The sequence below is a fragment of the Cygnus olor genome, chromosome 5, assembly GCF_009769625.2.
Source record: "Cygnus olor isolate bCygOlo1 chromosome 5, bCygOlo1.pri.v2, whole genome shotgun sequence".
Taxonomy (NCBI): Eukaryota; Metazoa; Chordata; class Aves; order Anseriformes; family Anatidae; genus Cygnus; species Cygnus olor.
The window spans coordinates 50771866-50793148 of NC_049173.1; the positions used below are offsets into that span (position 1 = coordinate 50771866).

The following is a 21283-nucleotide window of genomic DNA, read 5'->3' on the forward strand; positions in this document are numbered from 1 at the left end:
GTACTTCAATATGAGGCTTTTTCATTGTTACATTTCATGTTGGAACAATTTTATTAAATGATGTGTTCCCAATAATTAATATTCAATATTAAAGCAATTACGTTTATTTCATTCAGTTATTCTGACTGGCCACCTACATATCTGGTCAGAACTGTCTTATTTATCAGGTTCAGTACACAATTTAAGATCTATTCTTGGCAGAGTGTACTTTTCTTTAGTTATTCAGTGTTCAGTCATTAATTCAAGAAGAGATTTCTGTACATTCATCCATCTGTAGTCACAAACCTAATTTCATTTTGATTTCTAAGTTAACACCATATTTAAATACTGCCCTGACCAGAACATTAATTCCCTTCAAAAATACATATTTTTTCACATGTACTTTGGATGCTATCAACAAGCATAGGGATTCATCTGAAGTATTAAGTGATGTGCAAATGCTGTCTGCAAAACACACACCAGCAACATTAGCTCAGAAAATGGTGTTCCACATGAGCGTTAGGTACATAGATGTTAATTTTGAAAATATAAATATAACCAATATAAAACCATTATAAAAAGTTGCAACGTAGTCTGCAGACTTTGTAGCTCCCATCTTGGTATCGTACAATAGCAATTAAGAGAAAGACAATAGAGAGGAAATGGAAAGTCAATCAGTCATGCTCAGTGATTAGTAGCCTGAAATGCATCTGGTTCATCTCTATCACATCATATAATGAATAGAGCTAAACAGGATTTTTCTGACAAAACTGTGCTTTTGTCATAAAACACTCATCTGCCAAACTGAAGCATTCTGCAGAAAGAGATTGTTTTTGATGAATTCTGATGAAATGCAGAAAGGCTGCAAATAGCATCCTGCCTGTTTTTCTGCCTGCTCACCTGTGGGGTTGCCTGAGTCTAAGGATATTCTAGAAAAGCAAAAAACAAAAGCAAAAAGCAAGCAAACAAACAAACAAAACAACCCTTCAGGCACTTATCTTTGGAGACACTCAAATGTTTGCTATGTGTCAAGACATGGATTAAAAAAAAAAAATTCCTCCTGAATATAACACTATGCTACCGAAGTGGAACGTAATAAATGAGCAAGAACCAGCTATATCACACATGATTACTACAGTGCTCTATGCAACCAGAACTACAAAGAGAAGAGTATAAAAATAATATTCCTCTGAATTTAGAGCTGTTAGGTGATATGCTAGAAGGAGCATCTTTGTACGTTGTGGAAAGTCCTCTGAGACCTTTATAAATGATAACAAAATTGAGTTTCCTTTTATGTGACCAGACAGTATCAAGTACACATTTCAGAATCTTTCACACATAAAATATTCCACCTCCTCTCACCAATGGCATTTGTCCAAGTATTCCTGCAGGTTTCTAGGCACACAAAGTTATCTGTATACAGGTGGTCAGGACCTGAATGTTTCAACCAAGGAACATCTGCTCTGTACAGTATAAGTCAAAACAAAATTGTAATAAAGTAAAAAACATAGTGGTTTTTGTTGTTGTTTTTATTTTATTTTTCTGAAATGGTACTATTTGTCATAGGAAATTATAAGTAAAAAGCCTTCATATTATCATTTTAATTATTTATTTCAACTCTGCTTAATGTGTGAGAGCTGACAAGACTGGAGCAAATAGTGACAGCAGATAATTGCTACATAGATATTTCTTTCTAGTAAAATACATGTCTCTAGGCAGTACTCAAAGTATAACAGTCTTCCGATCTATCATATATTTGCTGGGAAATACACTTTACACCTGTCATGCCTCCTGACTGTAAGTAGGAGGCTGCCTACTGAGGACACCACAGGAGCGCTGTGCATCCAGCTAGCGATGGATGAATGCCCCAGCCATCAGATGGGGGCTTGCATGGCAAATCCCCATGCTCAGGCCTTGCACTCTTCTATCTGCAGTGAGCAGTTTAAAAGGCAACATTGAAACAGGCCCAGCTGCTATATTGAAAAGCTGTGGAAAAGCTCAGTTCTCATTTGATCATTCAGGATCTAAAAATACAGCTCAAAAGACAGAATTTCTTTGTCGGTGTTGCTTCCGCTGACACAGCTTAGAGATGGTCAAAGTTAAAATCACATGAGCAAAAATAGAAATAATCAGAGCCTGTCCCAACTAGCCAGTTCAAGCAAAAAATAGAACTAAATACTCAAAAGATGAAAAAGGCAATCTAGCTTATGCAAACCACTTCCTTTTCAGTGCCAGACTTCCTGCTGCTCTACATTTTATTTACGAATCTAGCTAAAACATACCGAATGCCAAATTCACCATTTGCCAAAACATTTTATATGTTTCATTTACCAGAATTTTCCTTTCTAATTTAAATCTGCTTTTCCTACCTATTTCCTGATTTGTTACAATAAAAATACCCTTATTCAAGTCTGTACCCTGACACGTGTATACAGTTATCACCTCATCAGCCTTCACTGCCAGCCTGGCTACAATTTCACCTTTAATTATATTTCTTCATACTTCTGTCAACTTTTATAGTTTGCTTATGAAATAGCTTAACTTTGCCATAGTAATTCTGAATATGAATGAATGGCCTTAAGGCCACATCAGAGAGAAATGTACAACTCTATGTATGTTTTTTTTTTTTTTCACAGAAGTATACAAGAGAACCATTATCTTCCTTTCGTAAGTCACCTGCAAGTTTAAAGCTAGTTTACACTGATCCTTTTGTCTGCCTTTTTACTACCATTACTGCTTCTCACATTTCTCTTCCTCAGAGAATCTCTCTGTGGGTGATTATTGCTGTTTACGATCCCCAAGGTTTTTCTTTTATCTTTCCTAGGGAAGAGAGAAGAGGGAGGTAAAAGGGCAAAGAAGCATTCTCTCACTTTCAGTGAAAGGATGAAGACTCACTGCAGAGACCACACCTTCTACTTTGCTGGGGTAAATCTGGGCAGAAGTCACCCAGGAGCGAGGATGACTGCTCTCCGTGACAGAATCCTATGGAAGAGCTACAGATTCTCCACAAAGCGACTACATATCATTATCTTGTGTTGTGACAGGCAGTTTGCATTTGCTTGTCTTAATGCTTTATTTCTGAAGTACAAAATGTGATTTCACTCAGCAGGAACCATTCTCTATACTGTTAATTATTTTAGTATTATCCACTCTAGGTAGTCCAAAGAATTCCTAAATACGCACGATAGAAAGTGAGATTAAATGTGCTTTCATAATGAAAAAAAGAGATATTATGTACTTGTGATTAACTCTGTTGTAGTTTACTTAACAGTCTCAAAATGGAAAACAATATGCCAGCCACTGCAAGGAGAACTTATCGAGTGATTTTCACTAATAATTGGTGGAATTTCAGTGCATCTGTCTGCTAACTGACTTTGCCATACCCTTTGGCCATCCATCGAGGAAACAGCAGAGTAGATGAAGGGCTGCCTATGATTCGAGTAGGAAAGAAACACAAGCATTCAGAAAGAGCCAACATTAAATCTCTTAAAGCCCTGTGGCACTTAGGAGTCCATCCTACAGGTAGACATTTAACATTTAACAATCAATTTAACCATTCTTCTAAAAGGCATTTCTTTATGGGTCCCAAGAGCTACTTGCATAAGGGCTGCCAGATCTGCAGATGAAGTGTTTATAGACTTTGAAATGGGACAGCAATAGGTATGATTTACAATTCTTGTGACTTAGCTACCCCCAGAGTTTTCTCAGATACTTTTCCTCATTTGAATTCACTGAGAGACATTTTTGTGGATGACATTTCTGGAAAGATGAGGTAGCTTGTTTTAATTAATACCAAGCTCTTCATTATAATTTAAGTTTTAATTAAATTCTTTTATTTTATTTTTTTTTTTTTAATTTTTTAAATAAGCATAGGTCTAGATCACAGAAGTCAATTCCTCTCACATACACTGAAGGTATCAATGGCTGTTCAGCTACAAAAAATACGAATGATCTCTTCTTGTTCTAAAGGCTTTGTATTTGCCCAGAAATCAAAAAGAAGGGTATTATAATTGTAACTTTCTAACTGTAAAATTGAACTGGGAGACGAAGTGGGATCCATCTTTCCACTTATTCTTCCCTAATGAAAGCACCTCTAACTCAATCACAAAATTAAAGATCTTTTATTTTAAATATTTAATCAAGTCTCCCACAGGTCAGTGGGTCCTTCAAAATACACTTAGTCCTTCAATTTTAATTCTCTGCAACTATTGGAAGAAAAGCAAAGACATTAAGATCATTTATAAGGAATTAAGTAACCTATGTAAAATAGGCTGGCCATCATTTTTCCAGGAGTTACACAGAAGATGGACTAATAATTAGCTACTGAAGTTCCAGATGATTGACCTCAGCTACTTTTCCCTTCAAAGGCATAGACAAGCACACCTCTCTCTATGCCTAACTGTAAAATTGCCTACCTATAAAAGTAGGTACTCTTACTATAGTACCTCCTTTCCTCACCAGGGATTTGTGAGACTTTACATATTAAAACCTGTGGGCCTGGAAACTATAATACTCAACATTTTAGCACTATTTGTATCATCAGATGAGGATGAAGATGAACATCATGTGCAGTTGCAGTGCAAGGTTTTTATATGTTCATGTTTTTTATGTTTAATTTATAAAATGAAAACTAGGGAAGGAGAATTTCACTGCGCTTCTATAATCATCATATTTTATTGCTTTTATCAATTTCACGTTCTTAAGAACACTAAGTTTCTGTTACTGAAAACATGAAACTTTGTATATTTGTATAATTTGTATATAGAAAGATATTTAAACTTGATTTTACTGGCTCATTAACAAACTAGAATAAGTATGATCAGTACAACAGTAATTGCATACATAATATCTTTATGTTAAAGAATTGTGTTGTACTAATAAATCTTATTGCAATATTCAGGTTTCTAACATTTCAAGTATTTATATATGTATTAAGAATTAATAAAATTCATGCTATTAGCATCAAGTTAATGTTTGGCTTCTTTATCAGAAGAAATCCATACTTCCAATTAAAGAAGCAAGCAAGCTTTCTCCTCTAGTAAGCATTCTGTTTTTTTCTTGCTTTGCTATATCCTAAACAGTCTATATGGTCTATTATGGTAATTTGCAAACTGCTTTGGCAAGTAATTCTAGGTTTCACTGGTGAAGCAACCCTGGAAAACTATGCCCTCTTATTTAAGATTTTCTTAATCTTCTGATAATTTGGCATCAGAGGCTTATAATAGCTTCATTCAATATCAATAATTATTATACATATAACATTTTTAAGTCATATGCAATTTGTTTTATTTTGCATGTGCAACCCTCATTACACTTCCTATATAACAACATTATGCAACTACAAGATAAAAAGTAGCATTCCATCCACAAAATCTTTGCAATTTCAGTACAAGAGAAGAAACAATAAGAGATGTCAAGACAAGACTGTTCAACAGAAGAAATGAATCTCAGTGCAATGGCCTTACTCTTTTAGATTTTGTAGACATGTTGGCCAAGAAAGGTTTAAAGTTGGATAACTTTCATTATCTGTTAGAAACTGCTAAATGTGATTGACATGGGAAGCAGTTTTAAATCCTTGGATGACTAGAGGAAACAATTGATATTATAGTAGTGACTGATGGATAACAAACAGCTGAGAGTCTTGAAGTTTATCTCTAATGTGACAAAATAGGAGAATGACCATAGAGGGCAATCTTTGTCAAACTGCAACCAGGGTATGGCTGTGTGATAAGAAAGTTGTACAAATAGAAATTATATAAAACTCAGCAAGGATTTATATATATTGTATATTTGGTATTTGCACAAAAGCCACAGTCAAGACTCAGACTTCTCTTCTCTCCTCAGACTCATTTCACTCATCCACTGAACTGCTTCTACACTTCAGAGCACCTTCAAAATATTAACGATGTATCACCCAATTTTTCTCTGCTCAATAAAATCATATATTTGATATGGACTAAGGAAGAGATGTTCAACAAAATAAGGATGTCATGATATGAACACCCCTGTGAGGTTTGTATGAGTTACATTTGGCTTACGTATTTCCTATTCATTCTACCATGATTATATTTAGCTAAATAGATATTTTATACAAATACAGTTCTATTGCAAGGAAATGACTGTCTGCCCCAGCCAGCTTTGAGACAAATCTATTTTTCATATTAATGACACCACATAACGAAATTTTTGAACTTGCTGCCATAGCAACTATCACAATTGTAACTGTTTACCTCACTCTATTTGTGTCGGTCATATCAAAATATATTTTGCGTTTTTCTTTCACTCATGTATCTCAGTGCAGTGCATGATGGCAGTCTGATTTCCAAAAAGCTGTAATCCTATTTATTAAACCTTCCATGATTTTGTCCTTTTTGAAAGACAGTTCCCCTACCAACATTACTTCAAGAATACTATATTGCATATAAATATTAAAACTGAAATTAATCAAAATCAGATTTTTCTGAAAATAGCATTAAGTGTGCTGGATTATTTAATTTCCTAATGCAAGACACCATGAGCTCATGCTTAGATTTTAAAAAGTTATCAGTGACTTTTTGGTAACACAGATATGCTGTCCAGCTTTTGACTACACAATGCACACCATTAGTTATATAACACCTGTGCTATCTCAAAATGAGTGCCTCCAACTTAAGTAGCTAAACAAAATACTTCAAGAAATTTATATTTTTAGGTTGGTTTAGAGTACTCATTAAAAAAATAAACTGTTGTGCAAATGCCTTACCCTTAAAGAATCAGTAAAAAGAATGACCATTACATTTTCTTTTTTTTTTTTTTTTTTCTTTTTTTCATGTTTAACTCAAAGCTGAATTTAAATAACAAATCACAGAATCACAGAATCGTCTAGGTTGGAAGAGACCTCCAAGATCATCTAGTCCAACCTCTGTCCTAACACTAACAAGACCTCCACTAAACCATATCACTAAGGGCTACATCTAAACGTCTTTTAAAGACCTCCAGGGATGGCGTCAAGATGTTGTTTATAGAAAAACACAATATGTCATTCAGATAATACAGATTTCTTTTTCAGTGTGACTGACATCAAAGTTAAGTCATTCCCACAGTATATACTCAACCTTTGGAGATTGTTAAATCTGACCACCATATTTCTTAAAGTTTACCAGGAACACATCATTCGGATCCTGAAGATGAAATTCCTGTTACAATCTCCATTATGCACCTTTACTAGGAATACAGAAGAGTTTTCCTTAGAACCTTTCTTTCTGTTTTGTGAAAGTTCAAACTGGTGGTAGGGAAAGTATTTCACATTTAACAAAGGCACTACTTTGTGAAACTTTGTTTTGACAGAAAATTTCAAGCCAGTTTGATTTCAAATATAGAAAACATGCTTTCCCTTGAATGACACAGCAACAATACAGTAAGAGCTTATGTGCACTTTGGTTGTCTTCAGCTTTCCTGAAATTGTTTCCAACATGTACAATGCCTTGCCTTTTTACAGTTGTACTCCTAAGTCCATTTGAGGTTAATGGCACAATTGTATCACGCGTCACCAAAGCGTTTTAAAGTGCATATATTTAGGGTCAAAAAATGACCCCAAGTTAAAAATACAATAGTAAAGAAAACTGAGCTAAATCTGTTAGAATTACTGAGGATTTTGTACCATCACTAGTAATTTTGCAACATACTGTCAAGCCAGCACACATATTACAAAGTTTTCTTGAAACTTCCTACATGAGGTTATTCATCTGTGAGAGTATAAAAGTAGTCTAGAGGACAAGATTTTCAGAGGTATTTTGCAACTATTTCAGTCCAAACACTTCAATATTGTAGGTCAAGTTCTTGAAACAGAGGTAGAATTCAAATATAGTAACCTTCTTGTTGTTATTTCCCAGCTTCTACTCAACACTGTTTAAATCAGAACTGGCGGTAACAAATTCCCTAAATGGAATATCATTCTAGATAGGGAAACATCATTGGAACTGTAATCATTTCTTACTGTGGCTACTGTGTGAAACAGCTGAGACTTCTTGAACATAATTTTAGTTTAACCTTGATTTCCTCTTTGCCCAAAGTGCTTAAAAGAATTACTTGGTATTCAGTAACTTGTTCTAGCCACGTCTGCCAAAGTAGAATTTTTAGAGGGACCTCTTCAAACCATCTCAAAGATAGAGTTCTCTTAAAAAAAAAAAAAATCAATACAGCTTTAAATTGTAAATTCTCCACTGCTAACAAACAAACATTAAAGTTAGTTCTTAGTAGTGGAGAGGTGTAAGACTGCTGTTTTTGACACTGTGCTCTTGAAATTAAGACCCATATGAGAGGGTGAGATATTAGCAGGTGACAACACTGCTGTTGGCAGTGAGTATCAGGAGTATCAGTGAGTATCAGGAGTACCTGATCCAACCTGATGATTATAAAACAGTTGTGGATCCTCACATTGTTTTCCTTTTCTGTTTTTTTTAGATTTATGACTCAACACTTTTGCAGACAACTCATTACCCACACATCAGGTTCTGTCACAGCAGATATCCCATTTCTGTTTCCCACTAAATATATATACATAATAATATTCCCACTTCTGTGGAATACAAATGTTTCATTAGTGAAATGCAATAATTAAATCATTTTAGTTGTGAACTGACATCTACTGCTACAAACTTTCTCAGATGCTGGTGTATCCTATTTCAGCCTGTTGGACTGGAGCTAATAAGAGCTAGTTCTTGTACATCTAACTTATGTCCCTTCATAACAGCCACATCCTTGGTGGTAATTCTCAGAAGTTCAGGTATATATTACCAAGCAAAGAAACAGATGCATCAATACAAAGGTCACCTCATTAGGGTAGGGAAGCAAGGAAGTTTTCTCATAAGTGTAGCAAAAAATCATTATTGTGTTTTGGTAAGACTGTTTCAGAAAATGAAAATGGTAGGTTAGAATTGCAGATTTGTTCCGGTCAACTCTGCTTCCTCGGGGAAATGTGAGCCTTTTGTGTCCACTCAAAGGAAGATCATCCTGAGGATAAAAAGCCCACCACGGCTAGTACACTGGATTAACTCTTTTCTTAGTGTAACAGCTGCTGTCCCAGCCTATCTTTGAATATGAAACCTCCAAAGTTAAAGCTAGAAACCTGGATCTTCAGATAAAAGTAATAAATTCTCAGCCTTGTGGATTAAGCAAAAAAGGGAAGATATGATAAATTTCCCCTAGTAGATACATATATTTGCAGGTTCTGAAATTGTGAGGTAGATTAAAGCAATTGCCCAACCCACTGAAAAGCAGTGTTACACTTGATATCTACATGCAGTAATATAGTAAACATTTTAAATACTCTTCAGTTCATATTTAACAATTACAAAAAGGCTTCTATTTGTTAGCCTATATTGAACAGTGACAGCAATGTGCCTTCAGGTTGTTGTAACAAGTCAGTGATCAAATGGTTTTATAAGCAGATTAAAACAAGGAAAAAAAAAAAAAGGAAAAAGCAGTCCCTCTCAACAATATATTGTTGTTTTTTTTTTTTTTTTTTTTTTTATACTGGACTTCCTACTTACAGAGCAAACCAGGACAGTGATTTGTACATACTTAGACTGCTCTTAGAATATACACTCATCTAACACAAGTATAATTATAAGAATTTTGAGAACAAGCTGAAAGATTTGCATATGTTATAGATTCTCCAGTGGTTGCTTTGTGATATGTTTTTCATGCAACATAATTGCACATGTCATCCAGTTTAAGTTTTGATTTTTTTAAACAGAAGCTTTTTAATTTTATCTTTAGCTGTTCTAAATAGTTTCAGAAAGCTGGAAAAAGTATACAAGGAATGTGGAAAAAAAAAAAGAGAAATAAATTTTAATATTTTTTCCAGATTAAATCTACAAATCAGTTCTATAATCGGTGCCATGTAAGGCAAGTTTGAGTGAAACATGTTTATTCATTAAGTTTAGTAAAGTCTTTTAAAGCATGCTAACTCTTCTACAGAAATGGCTTTTCTATGATGGTCAATGAAATCATAACTGAATGCTACAGCACCCATTTGCTTTGTTTAACTACCACTACTGATCTGTTTATAGCATTATAAAAGGTTTATTATTATTATTTATTATTTATTTATTTAGAGTAAATGTAATTGTTTTGTGGCAGAGTGAAAGCACGTCAAATTTACAGAGCTAAAAAGCAACTCAAAAGGCAGGTGACAATCTACAAACAAAAACAGTAGATGAATCACTCAGAAGATCTAACTGATCCAGTGTCACTTCCAGACTTTTCTGAAAGTTACTTAGATCACAAGTCACATTCTTGTTCTCCAAATCACCAAAAAAAAAAAAAAAAAAGAAATATCAGTGATTCAATATGACTGGAAGTGATTGAGAATTTTTACAAAGAAAAATAACAAAAATTTGAATGATGTGTCAAAAGATCATCACTCAAGCAGACTCCTCATAAATCAAAAACATATAAGAAGATTGTGTATATTTTCTTTTTAAAGAAAGATAAGTCTCTAGAAATGACAGGTTTCCAAATTACTGTTCAAGTAATACAGTGTCTACATTTGTAATTAGTGTTACATAGAAGAAGCTGATCTGTAGAACGAAACAGTTTATGCTAAAGATTCAGCATCTACATTCTGAGCATTTGCAGTGTTTTTCCTGAATTCTCATTATTATGTACTGCATTTTTTAACTAAGTTCCACCTGAATACTCCAGGAAAGCTCTGTGCTGAGAACCAAAGCACAAGTAGGGACTGTAGTCAAAAGTGCATTCCTGATCCAACCTATAGCAAAACCACAGAAAGTATAATTCACGATACTGTGTCATTATCACCAATTGCCATCTTTTCTATAGCAAAAAGAAGACAAAGATAAGTGTTGAAAACTGTAATAATGTTAAAGCATTGGAGTATTCTAAAATCATACATACCAAGGCATGTAACCTGCTTTTTATTTTATTTGGGTTTTGATCAAAAATAATGTTTTCTTAACTGAGAATAATATCTGTCCTAGACTTAAGAGATGAGAATGCATCCATCTTTGAAGTCTCTTTGAACACATCAGTAAAACCACTGAGCCATGCAGCAATAAACAAAAGCAAACTTTGGAAGAAATCACCTGAGTCTACGTGGGCAGTTTTTGAGTGTCCAGAAATTTATTAATAGGAATATTTTTACCAAGGGAGAGTTGGAATCAACAAATACAAAGAAACTGCCATCTAATTTGAATGGCTTTTAACTGTACTTCTAATTTGAATGGCTTTGCAGATGAGAAGTGACACTACAAGAAACAAATGGACTGCGTGTGGCCTCCTAAATCTGCAAATATTCAGGGGTTGTTCTAAACAGTGTGCTCTATTTGATCATACCACATATCAATCATTTGATCAATGAACAATAATGAGAGAAAGAGTGGTTGACAAGTAAAAATACTTTGTAGTGCATATGAATCTTTCTGCTGTGAGCTGAATGATTAACCGAGATAAAACCTCAGTGTTGTTCCTTAGTTATGTAGTAAACCAATAACTACATTGAATATGTTTTCTCAAGTCTATCATTTATCTCAGTGATACAGCTACTACCTTTTTATTTATTTATTTATTTATGTTTCACACAAGTACAAAGCTTTTCTACACTAAAGAACGCCTACTTAATCAGAGCAGACATTAAACATTTGCTCTATTCATGTTTCCACTAGCATGTAAATACTACCTAAGGTCAGCTGTTCTAAATTACTGTTTCAATGGAAACAATAGTGAAGAACTAATTTTCATGATCCAGTTTAGACAGTAGTCATGTAAGATCAAGAAAGCATCCAACTATTATCCAAAGACATTGAGCCTAGCACTTAACGTCCAACACACTTGCTGTTTGAAAGAACATTTTATTCATTCTTACAACATCACTTAAGGGTTCAGTAAGTATTTTGTTTTTCCTCAAAACATTTTTATTTAGAATTTTTTATAGTAAAATTAGAAGTTATTTTAGAAAAGTTCAAACGATTTTGGGGCCCCAGCACAAGAAAGATGTGGGTGGACCCGTTAAAGTGAGTCCAGAGGAGGGCTACAAGATGATCAGAGGGCTGGAGCACCTCTCCTATGAAGAAAGGCTGAGAAAGCTGGGGATGTTCAGCCTGGAGAGGAGAAGGCTCCATGGAGACCTCACTGCCTTTCAAATATAAAAAGAACGGAGAGGGACTCTTTACTTGGGTAGATAATGATAGGATGAGGGGAAATGGTCTTAAACTAAAAGAGGAGAGATTTAGATTAGATGTTAAGAGGAAATTCTTCACTGCAAGGGTAGTGAGGCACTGGAACAGGTTGCCAAGAGAAGCTGTGGATGCCCCATCTCTGGAGGCCAGGCTGGATGGGTCCTTAGCCAACTTGGTCTAGTGGGTGGCATCCTGCTTATGGCAGGGGTTTGGAGTTAGATGGTCCCTTCCAACCCAAGCCATTCTGTGAATCTATGATCTATGATTCTATGAAAATAGAGCATCCAATCTGATCTTTTTCTTTATTACTTTCTAGTTTGCTGTATATTTCAGAGAGCTCAAACAGATCTCAACAAATAAACTTTTATTTTGCAGAATTGCCAAAGAGCTGAAAGTTATTCACAGAAATCTCAGAATCATGAGTTCACACTTGCACATTTTTACAAACACAATAATGTTGACATTATTACTTCTGTAAGGACAAGGATGGAAAAAATAGAATTTCATGTATACAGAACTTTGGAAAATGTAGGAAATAAGCTTACAAGAGCAAATGATGGCCATCAGCAGTTCATATGCCCTTAGGAGTTGATGCAATCTCTGCAAAGCTTATCTAAATCAACAGATCTTTTGTGATGTTCCTTGGAAACGAAGGCATATCTGCTCTGTTCTCCTACCCTACAACACTGCATGCTCTGCATTTTAGACACGTTTGATAAAATATTTCCTGGACAACAGATGTCTTTTGTATTTTCGGACTGCCTTATGCTTTTATTAGGCGCTTTGAATCTATTGTTGTGAATCATTTTAAGCATATCTGTTCTGTATTGATACTCAGAAAGGTCTTTTTAAGAACTTAGTCCTCAGCACAGCTAAACTTCTGTTGAGATCTCTATGTGCGCAGCTGCATAAGAAATCAGTATGCCCAGAAATTTGGACCAAACCTCTGTAAAGCATTATTAATGTAAGCAATCATTTGAATACAAATACCAAAAAATGCACCAAATGATAAATGTATTAATTTAGAAATGCTCATTGTTTCTGCATAAGATGAATTGTTCCTCTCTCCATGACTCTAATAAATTAGATTTACTAATATTTTAGTTTAGGAAATGTTCTTTCCTTTTTTCACAGTAGGTCTTCTCAGTGCATATGACTTACCTACAGCAGTGCACAAATTTGTTCTTTCTAGGCTTGCTTATTATAACTCTCCCTGGAACTGCTGATCCTGGAAAACTTCCATTGATACTGTGGAACAAAAGCATGAAGATACAAGCATACAACAATATATATATATATATTACATGAACAAATTGAAATCTGATTGTGATGAAGTGGTTTAATATTCCATTTTGCTGGTTTACTCCAGTGCCAGTGAGAACCAAATGAGGTCTAAAAATACATATAAAAGGCTGCATCATAGGTGGCAACTCTCTCCACAGCTTTTGACAACATTGCAAGAACATCTGATAAAGTTGTGGTGGGTAAACTGTGAAGTGATCAAAATAATGGCAAAAGCCAGAGTCACAAGTTTGGGAGCATGTTCCAGATTTCTCTTAACGAAAAGAAAGTAAAAGTTCTGAACAAACTTAAGAGTGATGTGTTCTGAAAAAGTTGAACTGTTAGAGGGCGGGCATGAATGCAAGTGGTTGCAACATAAAAGAGGGAGGTTGAAATGGCTCTCACACATGGTCTTAAAAGATTTCAGGTTGTTGTTTATGTGCTACATATTTCTATCCAGATAACCACATGGTTGTGCCAGGATATTAAAGATTTTCTCAGCTGTACACATTTGTCTGAGCATGGTCATTCAAGTGACAATTTTTAAAGCTGTTTTAATACAATTACAAGATACAATTATTCAGCCTGAGCCTGAAAAGGAACACAAGAAATTACAATTACCAAATGAGTTAGCAGTATTAGCAACAGGTAGGGTTTTTTGGTGGCAATCAGTGATACCCCCTCTCCCTCCCTCCCTTTCCTTCCTTCTTCTAGTGTTCTAATGATCTATATGGTAGCGAAAGTTCCTGATATAATTGGCCAGCTTCTGGAAGGGATCTAACAGCATCTCCACCACACAAGATCAGTTGTGTGACACATTTGTAATACTATTTTTTCAAAACACAGATAAAAGTCAATCTGCTCTGTAGCAACCTATAAAGGGATTGAAAAGTAGTAAAATTTCATCACTGATTTAACAGTAACCCCTCTCCTCCTCCCAGTTAGTGAAAAGGATAGTCTAGTTAGGGTGACTGTTTTTGTTCATGGTATTAAAATAGAACTTCATATTGGAAGGTCTTTAATAGTCCTGTAGACTAAGTAACCTTTTGTGTCTTCCTATGCCTCCAGTACAACCACAGTTTCATGTTGTAGCAGGAAAAGAGAGCACACAGAAGTGTGAGCAGCAGCAAAACAAATGATCTCTCAAAGGGAATATATGAAAGTACAAATGGACAGGTCTGAAATCTGAGAAAATTTTTTATTATTTTGCACTTATGGAGATCTGAGCATAGCTCCTTTGAAATAAGATTTACTCTTGGGCAATAAATTGAGCTTTATGTTAAATTTGTTTTGATACTTACAGCATTTTCACTATCATAATATTAGAGTACAAACTGTGTTGGTTTACTACATTATGTGCTGTTCATTAACAATACTCTTGGTACATGTTGCAGCATAGACTCATTTTTAAACAGTCTCGCTCTGTTCATAAGTTTATAAATATCTTTTTTCCCCTTGTATAATGTTTAGTTTCAGACTATAAACTCATGTAGGATATGTTCCTTCTCATAAAAACTAGCAAAAAACATTGCTACTACATATTCAGCATATCCCTCCTCTCCAAATCCAAACTCTTTCCAGCTCTTTGTATCATTACAAAGGACACTAAGTCTTTTTGATATGTCTGGTAATCACACAGTAGTGGCAGGAACAGTCAAGAAGTGCAATGAAAATAACAATTCCTTTGCCCATGACTTACTTTTATATCCTTTTCACAAATCGGTAAGGTGAGCTAGGTTTTAAGTGGCAGTGCCTAGTTTCATTTTTTTATAAAATACAGTTTGATTTAATTCTCCTAGAATAGAATATTCACAAGCACATTGATTAGCAAACTATGCTATTCCATCAGCACCACAGTATTTGCTTCCTTCTAAAAGAACAAAAATCCCTGAATAAGGCACTAGCCTTTGATTCCCCAGGCAAGCTATAAAATGACCCTCCCTCTGTGTGTCTCAAAAATTTGAAAACGCAGTAAGTATTAACAAGCAGCCTGAACAGAGCTCCAATATTGACTAATTCTCTCAAACACAGACTGAAACTTACAACAGTTAAAGTCCAAAGAAGAATGAATAGAAAAATCATGTCTAGGCAACAGCAATTACATTTGCAGATATTTTGTTCTGTAGACACAATGTAGACACAATATACCGCTAAAGCTATTAGTTCCAAGAAAACCCTGTAATTTCTTCCTAGCATACTTCCCAATTTTTAAATTAACATATTTGGCCTCTAACAAAATTCCCCTGCAGTTCAATGCATTAATACTCTTTCCTCAATGTGATATACTGCACGTAACAGCACACAGTTGTTTATCTCTGTGACCAATCTAGGCACCAATGTTTACATATTAACCTATATATAAACCAGTAGGATTATAATAAGGTTGAATAAAGTGAATCATTAAGGGTTGAATTCAAAGTTTAAGCCCCTACTGAACCATGAAAATACATTTATCATTTAACAAATTCATCAGACTATTTGGGATATACACAGATTTTGACAACAGCTAGAAGTAGCAAATACAGTCCTTTCTACAAGTGCTCAAAAATACATCTTACACATCCTCCTGCACCTGCTGCAACAAGGAGTAGCAGAAACAAGCACTGAAGAACCAGCAATGCCAGTCCGACACAAAGGCATTCCCCCAGATCTCTTCCATTCACAGTACCATCCCTGGTGCTGGTAGAATACTACAGTCTGGAAAGAAACAGGGATCAAGCTGTAGTCCAGTCATTAACATTTCTATATTATAAACACTTATAAACCATATTTAACCTAAGCACAACAATTGCTTAATGCAAATTTCCATAAACCAGACATTTATTTTTATGTCTTCATATTAAAACAGAAACACAGAAAGCTGAAAAATTTTAGATTCAATAGGAGATTTACTAGAATGTTTTCCTCTGAGACATAAGCCTAAAATGCATTAACTGCTTTTTTCCTCCTCATATATTTAGTTGACGTGCTGGAAATTTATATCTTGTTGAAAAAAGGAAGCTAAGTAATACCTGGAGAAAAAAATAAAAAAAATAAATAAATAAAAACAACAGAAAGAACAGAACAGCTACTGAACAGATCCAAAAGCATTTTTTAAAAGTCCTGAGAAAGCAAGCAAACCCAGAAATGTATCAGATAGAAGAGTGCATCGTAATAGCCTAGAAAGGATCCAATATTGCTTCATTTGCTGTTACGTGTTGGTGTTTTTTCTCATTGTACTGAGCTTTAAGATTGTACCTCGTGTTAAGCCCACTCTGTTGGTATTCTTGGCAGAAGCTAACATAAAGCAGGTGGCAAAAGCATCTTCAGAATTGCAGTGAAATTTGCTAAGCACTCTCAGATCCATCCCAGAGCATTCTTCTGTCCTGAACAGAACACTTGTTTGCCTGAATCAGTAAAGGAAAGGACTAAGTAATAGTTCCCTGCTCCCTTTGTCATTGTGAAATGTTGTTTAGGCATTATCTACAACTATAAGACAAAGATGACTGACTTAATATTGATTTTACATATAATCTCACCAAAAGCTTTTGCACATTGTCCTTATTTGAATTCTTCAGCGCTTGAGAAAACTGGAAAGAATAAACCTAATGACACAAAGGTCTCAGGAAGTGTATGGAGCAAGTCAAACACCTATTTGACAGGTCAGCATCAGGCAAGAACTAAATAAAATGCTCACCAAAGCATCGCAGAATGTCCCAACTCAAAAAAATAAAATATCTATAATAAGCATTTGGTAACATGGGATGTTGTTAAAAAGAAAGAAAGAAAAAAAAAAAAGATTGCTGTCAAACAGCCATTGACTTTATTTTTGAGATGTTTAGAAATTCCCCTGCTCAGAAGAGCTTCCTGTCATCAGATCACAGATATGACACACTAATTTTTGTCCTCCACAATTTAGAAAAGGAGATGAATAGACCAACGCTACCACCAATGAATTCCAGCCTGCAGGAGTGCAGTTACTATTTCTTGAGTGTTACTTCCAATTCCCACCTCTGGCAAAGAAAAAGAACTGGGAAGAGAGCAGTGAAGATCAGCTGGAGAGTTATGCAGCAAGTTGTCCCTCCGGAATCAAGGACACACACATTAATCATCAGAACAAATTACTGCAGTGCTATATACAGTGATGGACCAAAACACTGCCTGAAAAGGTTAGAGAAAAGTCTCTGAGTTTTAGAAATAGTAATGTATTCCAATATATATATACAAACACACACTAGGAATACTAAATATGCTATATTAAATATTTCTAACTTAAATACCCTGTTTCACACGGGGTATTCAGAAATCACTTTCAAGCTGAGATTTGGCAATCCTTATATCAGCCTGATTTTGTGTGTGTGTGTGTTTTGTTGTTGTTTGTTTGTTTGTGTTTTATTTTGCTTTTTTTTTTTTCTTTTAATACTAATTAGTACACAATCAATACAGAGGTTCATGGTGAGAAGTTTCTTCATTTTTAAATGTACATAACTCTTATGTGTGGATTGTATTTTTAAAATGACCAATATATATATCCATTTGGATTTTGGACAGAACGACCATATCCTTGATAATCTTTTAAAAACTAGTAATAAGAAAAACTTACAAACGACATATTGAAGTGAAAGAGCCCACCAACAATAAATACAACTTATTTAAATTTAAACCTGTCTCAAAACATTTTTAAAAAGTGGATTAAAAAAAAAAAAAAAAAAAAAAAAAGCTGTTCAGGAAGGCCCAAAACCTCACACTTCTATCTTTCATCTTCCGTTATGTATTTCAAAATATTGTGGCGATGTTTGAGAACAGAGGAAAAAGACCACATGCATTCCTTGCATTGCCAAGTCTTCTTTTTAATCTTTATGAAAAATAAGTGTCTCTCAAAAACACCTGATAGCTATTTGCTTGGCGGTGTTAGAACAGGTCCCTTCATTCATCAAGAAAATTAACCAGGAGAGCTCGGTCCTTTAGCCAGACATGTTTCTCATGGTCTTCCAGGCACCAAAGGCCTAGTTTCAGGAAGCATGACTGTACAAAATGCTCTGAGCCTTTTGTTGCTTTCTCCAATATTATGTCAGACACCTAAAAATAATCACAACAAAATATTTTTGCAAGACATTTTGCTCCTCTCCTTCTTTAGAGAATTCCCCCTATAGTCTCTTCTGTTTCTTGCCTCCTTCCCACTCAACTTCTGCCTCAGAGCAAAAGCCCCCCCTTTTTGAGTGGCCTGAACCCAGTGAGGGCAGCAGCGCCAGGAGGTCTCGGATAATCGGCTGTTATTGGGACTGCCCCCAGAGGTGCTCCAACAGACACCCCTCGCTGATGCTGCTCTTGTCAAATCTTTTCCCTGTCTTTATGCAGTCACTGCAGGCAGGCAAGCAAATACTTTGCAAGGTACTGACAATTCTTGTTGTCTTTGTTTTCTCTCCAGGTTTACAGTCTCATCAAAAGCCATTCATTTTTAGAATCAAATTGATGGAGGGGAGTACAAGACCTACTGTCATCCTAGTCTGAAAAATGCATTGATATTGGCATCTTTTAGATTATTCAAAAGGTTTATTTATACAAATACAAGTATATACAAAGACTTCACAAACATCTCTTCAAACATTTAATCACATACTTTTAACAATCTGGAGCAAGCAAACAAAGTCACAGTCAGACCCTCAGATATGTCAATAAGCAGCAACAGAATTATTCCAGTTTACCTTATCTGAAAGTTTTGTCTCAGCTGTATTTTTCCAGATTTTCAGCAATTTTTTCTCCTCACAATCAGCAGAGGGCAATGTTCACTCAGTGTGCAAGCAAGAGAGTTCATACTTGTGAATGAGGCTGTGCCTAAGTTTTCTCTCTCCCCTGTTAGGCACTGATTTTCATTATGTTATCATAATTACATTTAACACTAAACAACTATACAGTAGGTTTTTACAAAAAGTTCTGGATAGTATTTTTTTTAGTACTATATACCTCTGTATCACTTCTATCATACCCATTTTACAGACAAGACACATTCCTATAAGACAAAGTGTCCGAAATCACAGTCACTGTTGAGCAAAATTACACAATATAAGGACTTGACAGTTCCTTTATTAAAAAAAAAAAAAGAAAAAAAAAAAGAAAAAAAAAAAGACTTATTTCCTGATAGGATTTTAAGAGATGCCCAACACACTGCTATACAAAATGGATCACATAAGCATAAACAGCGAAAAAAAATAAAATAAAATTCACATTGTAAGCAAGAAAAGAAAGCAGCTTTCTTCCACAGTCTGTTTGCTCGGTAAACCATTTTCAGTCCCTCACAATATTTATTTTCAATGTATATTAGCAACAAAATGAGCTGCCTGTTTTTACCATGGTAAAACACAGCTGTTCTCGTGGACTGTCCCACAGGGCTCTTTCTGCCTTTGCCAAATGTTTGCACTGTATTAGGTGCCCTTAGTTATTCTAAAAGCACCATCATCTGCTTTTCTCCAGAAGCCCCAAGCCTAATTCACACTTATGTGCTGTACCCAGCTACGCAGCTTCACTGAATGATCACTTTCAAACAGACTATATTGTTCAGCTGAAGTTTTACATTTTGTGAAATGCAGCCCAATACTGAGGGCCTAACCTGTTAGAAATTACATCTAACTGCAGCTTCCTCTGCTGAGATGCAAAGCAAAACAGACTTAAAAAAAAAAAAACAAAAAACTTTCCCTACCAGAACTAGATAAAGTCCATTTCCAGAAAGCCAGTTATTCAGCCATCTGTCTGTCTTTAAAAGGTGCTTAGTAAACAGCTAGTTGTCCCTCAGAGATACTCTGACCAATAAGTACGTCAATGTAATGGAAGGCAATGTTTTCAGGAAGTACTTTAACAGGTAACTGAGGGCTCTGAGCAAAAATACATAGATTTAGGTGAAAAACAACCAGCAGAATGCTACAATATTCTACGAGATATGAGATTTATTTATTTATTTTTTTAACTCACCCTAAATTATACCTTCAAGGCACCTTTAAATAATTTACTACTAACAAATTAAGTTTTGGAAAATATCCCTGTGGTATTTTTTGTGGAATATATAATAAGAACAGAAAGTCCTTTCCTTTGAAAGGCATTCTGGCGGGGGAACAGGCAACTGAAGCAAATAGCTGGAGCACACAGAATATCAGATGGTACAGTCTGGGTGAATGGGCCTCTAGCAGGTTTCACAAGAATGTCATTTTATGACAACTATCATTTGTGATTGAAGCTGGGGACATTCGTTTATGTGAGCACACATTATTGTTGGAAATTAATATTAATCACTTCAGCAATCACTCAGAATTTGCTGAGTTTCTGAAGTTGGTGATGAGGATGATTTCTTTAATCCTAGGTGTCCCAGCTACAGACTCCATATCATTAAACCCAAAACTTTCAAGGCCACTTTTGCCTCTGTTATGCCATTTCAGTGAGAATTCACAATATTGAACGATCTGGATTCCTAAGCTACTTGTTTTAAATTAAGGGCTGAAATGCTCCCATAAGCGCCTCAGTGGAAGTGATGATACAAGTTAATTTCACAACCAGCTTTTAGACAGGCTTCTTCTCTGAAGTACTACTAACTTTTGGACTAAGTTTTCTTAGACCAAGCTGCTATGTGTAACACACAGACTTTGGTTTCTGAAAGACATGTCAGTATCCATTAAATCTATTTAGATATATGGTTTAATTGATATATTTAACTATTGTTTGAATGTTTATCTACTTTAAAGTGCCTCTTAAGAAAAGGTATTATGAGGTTTAACATTAATCATTCCAGCAACCGCATATCACTTATGCATAACTTCAGTGGAGTACTTTTTTTTTTTTTTTTTTTTTTTATTTGCTGTCTAGTCACCAGCTCAGCT

General features: G+C 35.1%; 1 long non-coding RNA gene across 1 annotated transcript in view; it reads right to left on the reverse strand.

Annotated features, from left to right (window-relative positions):
- LOC121071347 overlaps positions 1-21283 on the reverse strand; it is a 284653-nt gene that overhangs the window by 244521 nt on the left and 18849 nt on the right. The window lies entirely within an intron of this gene.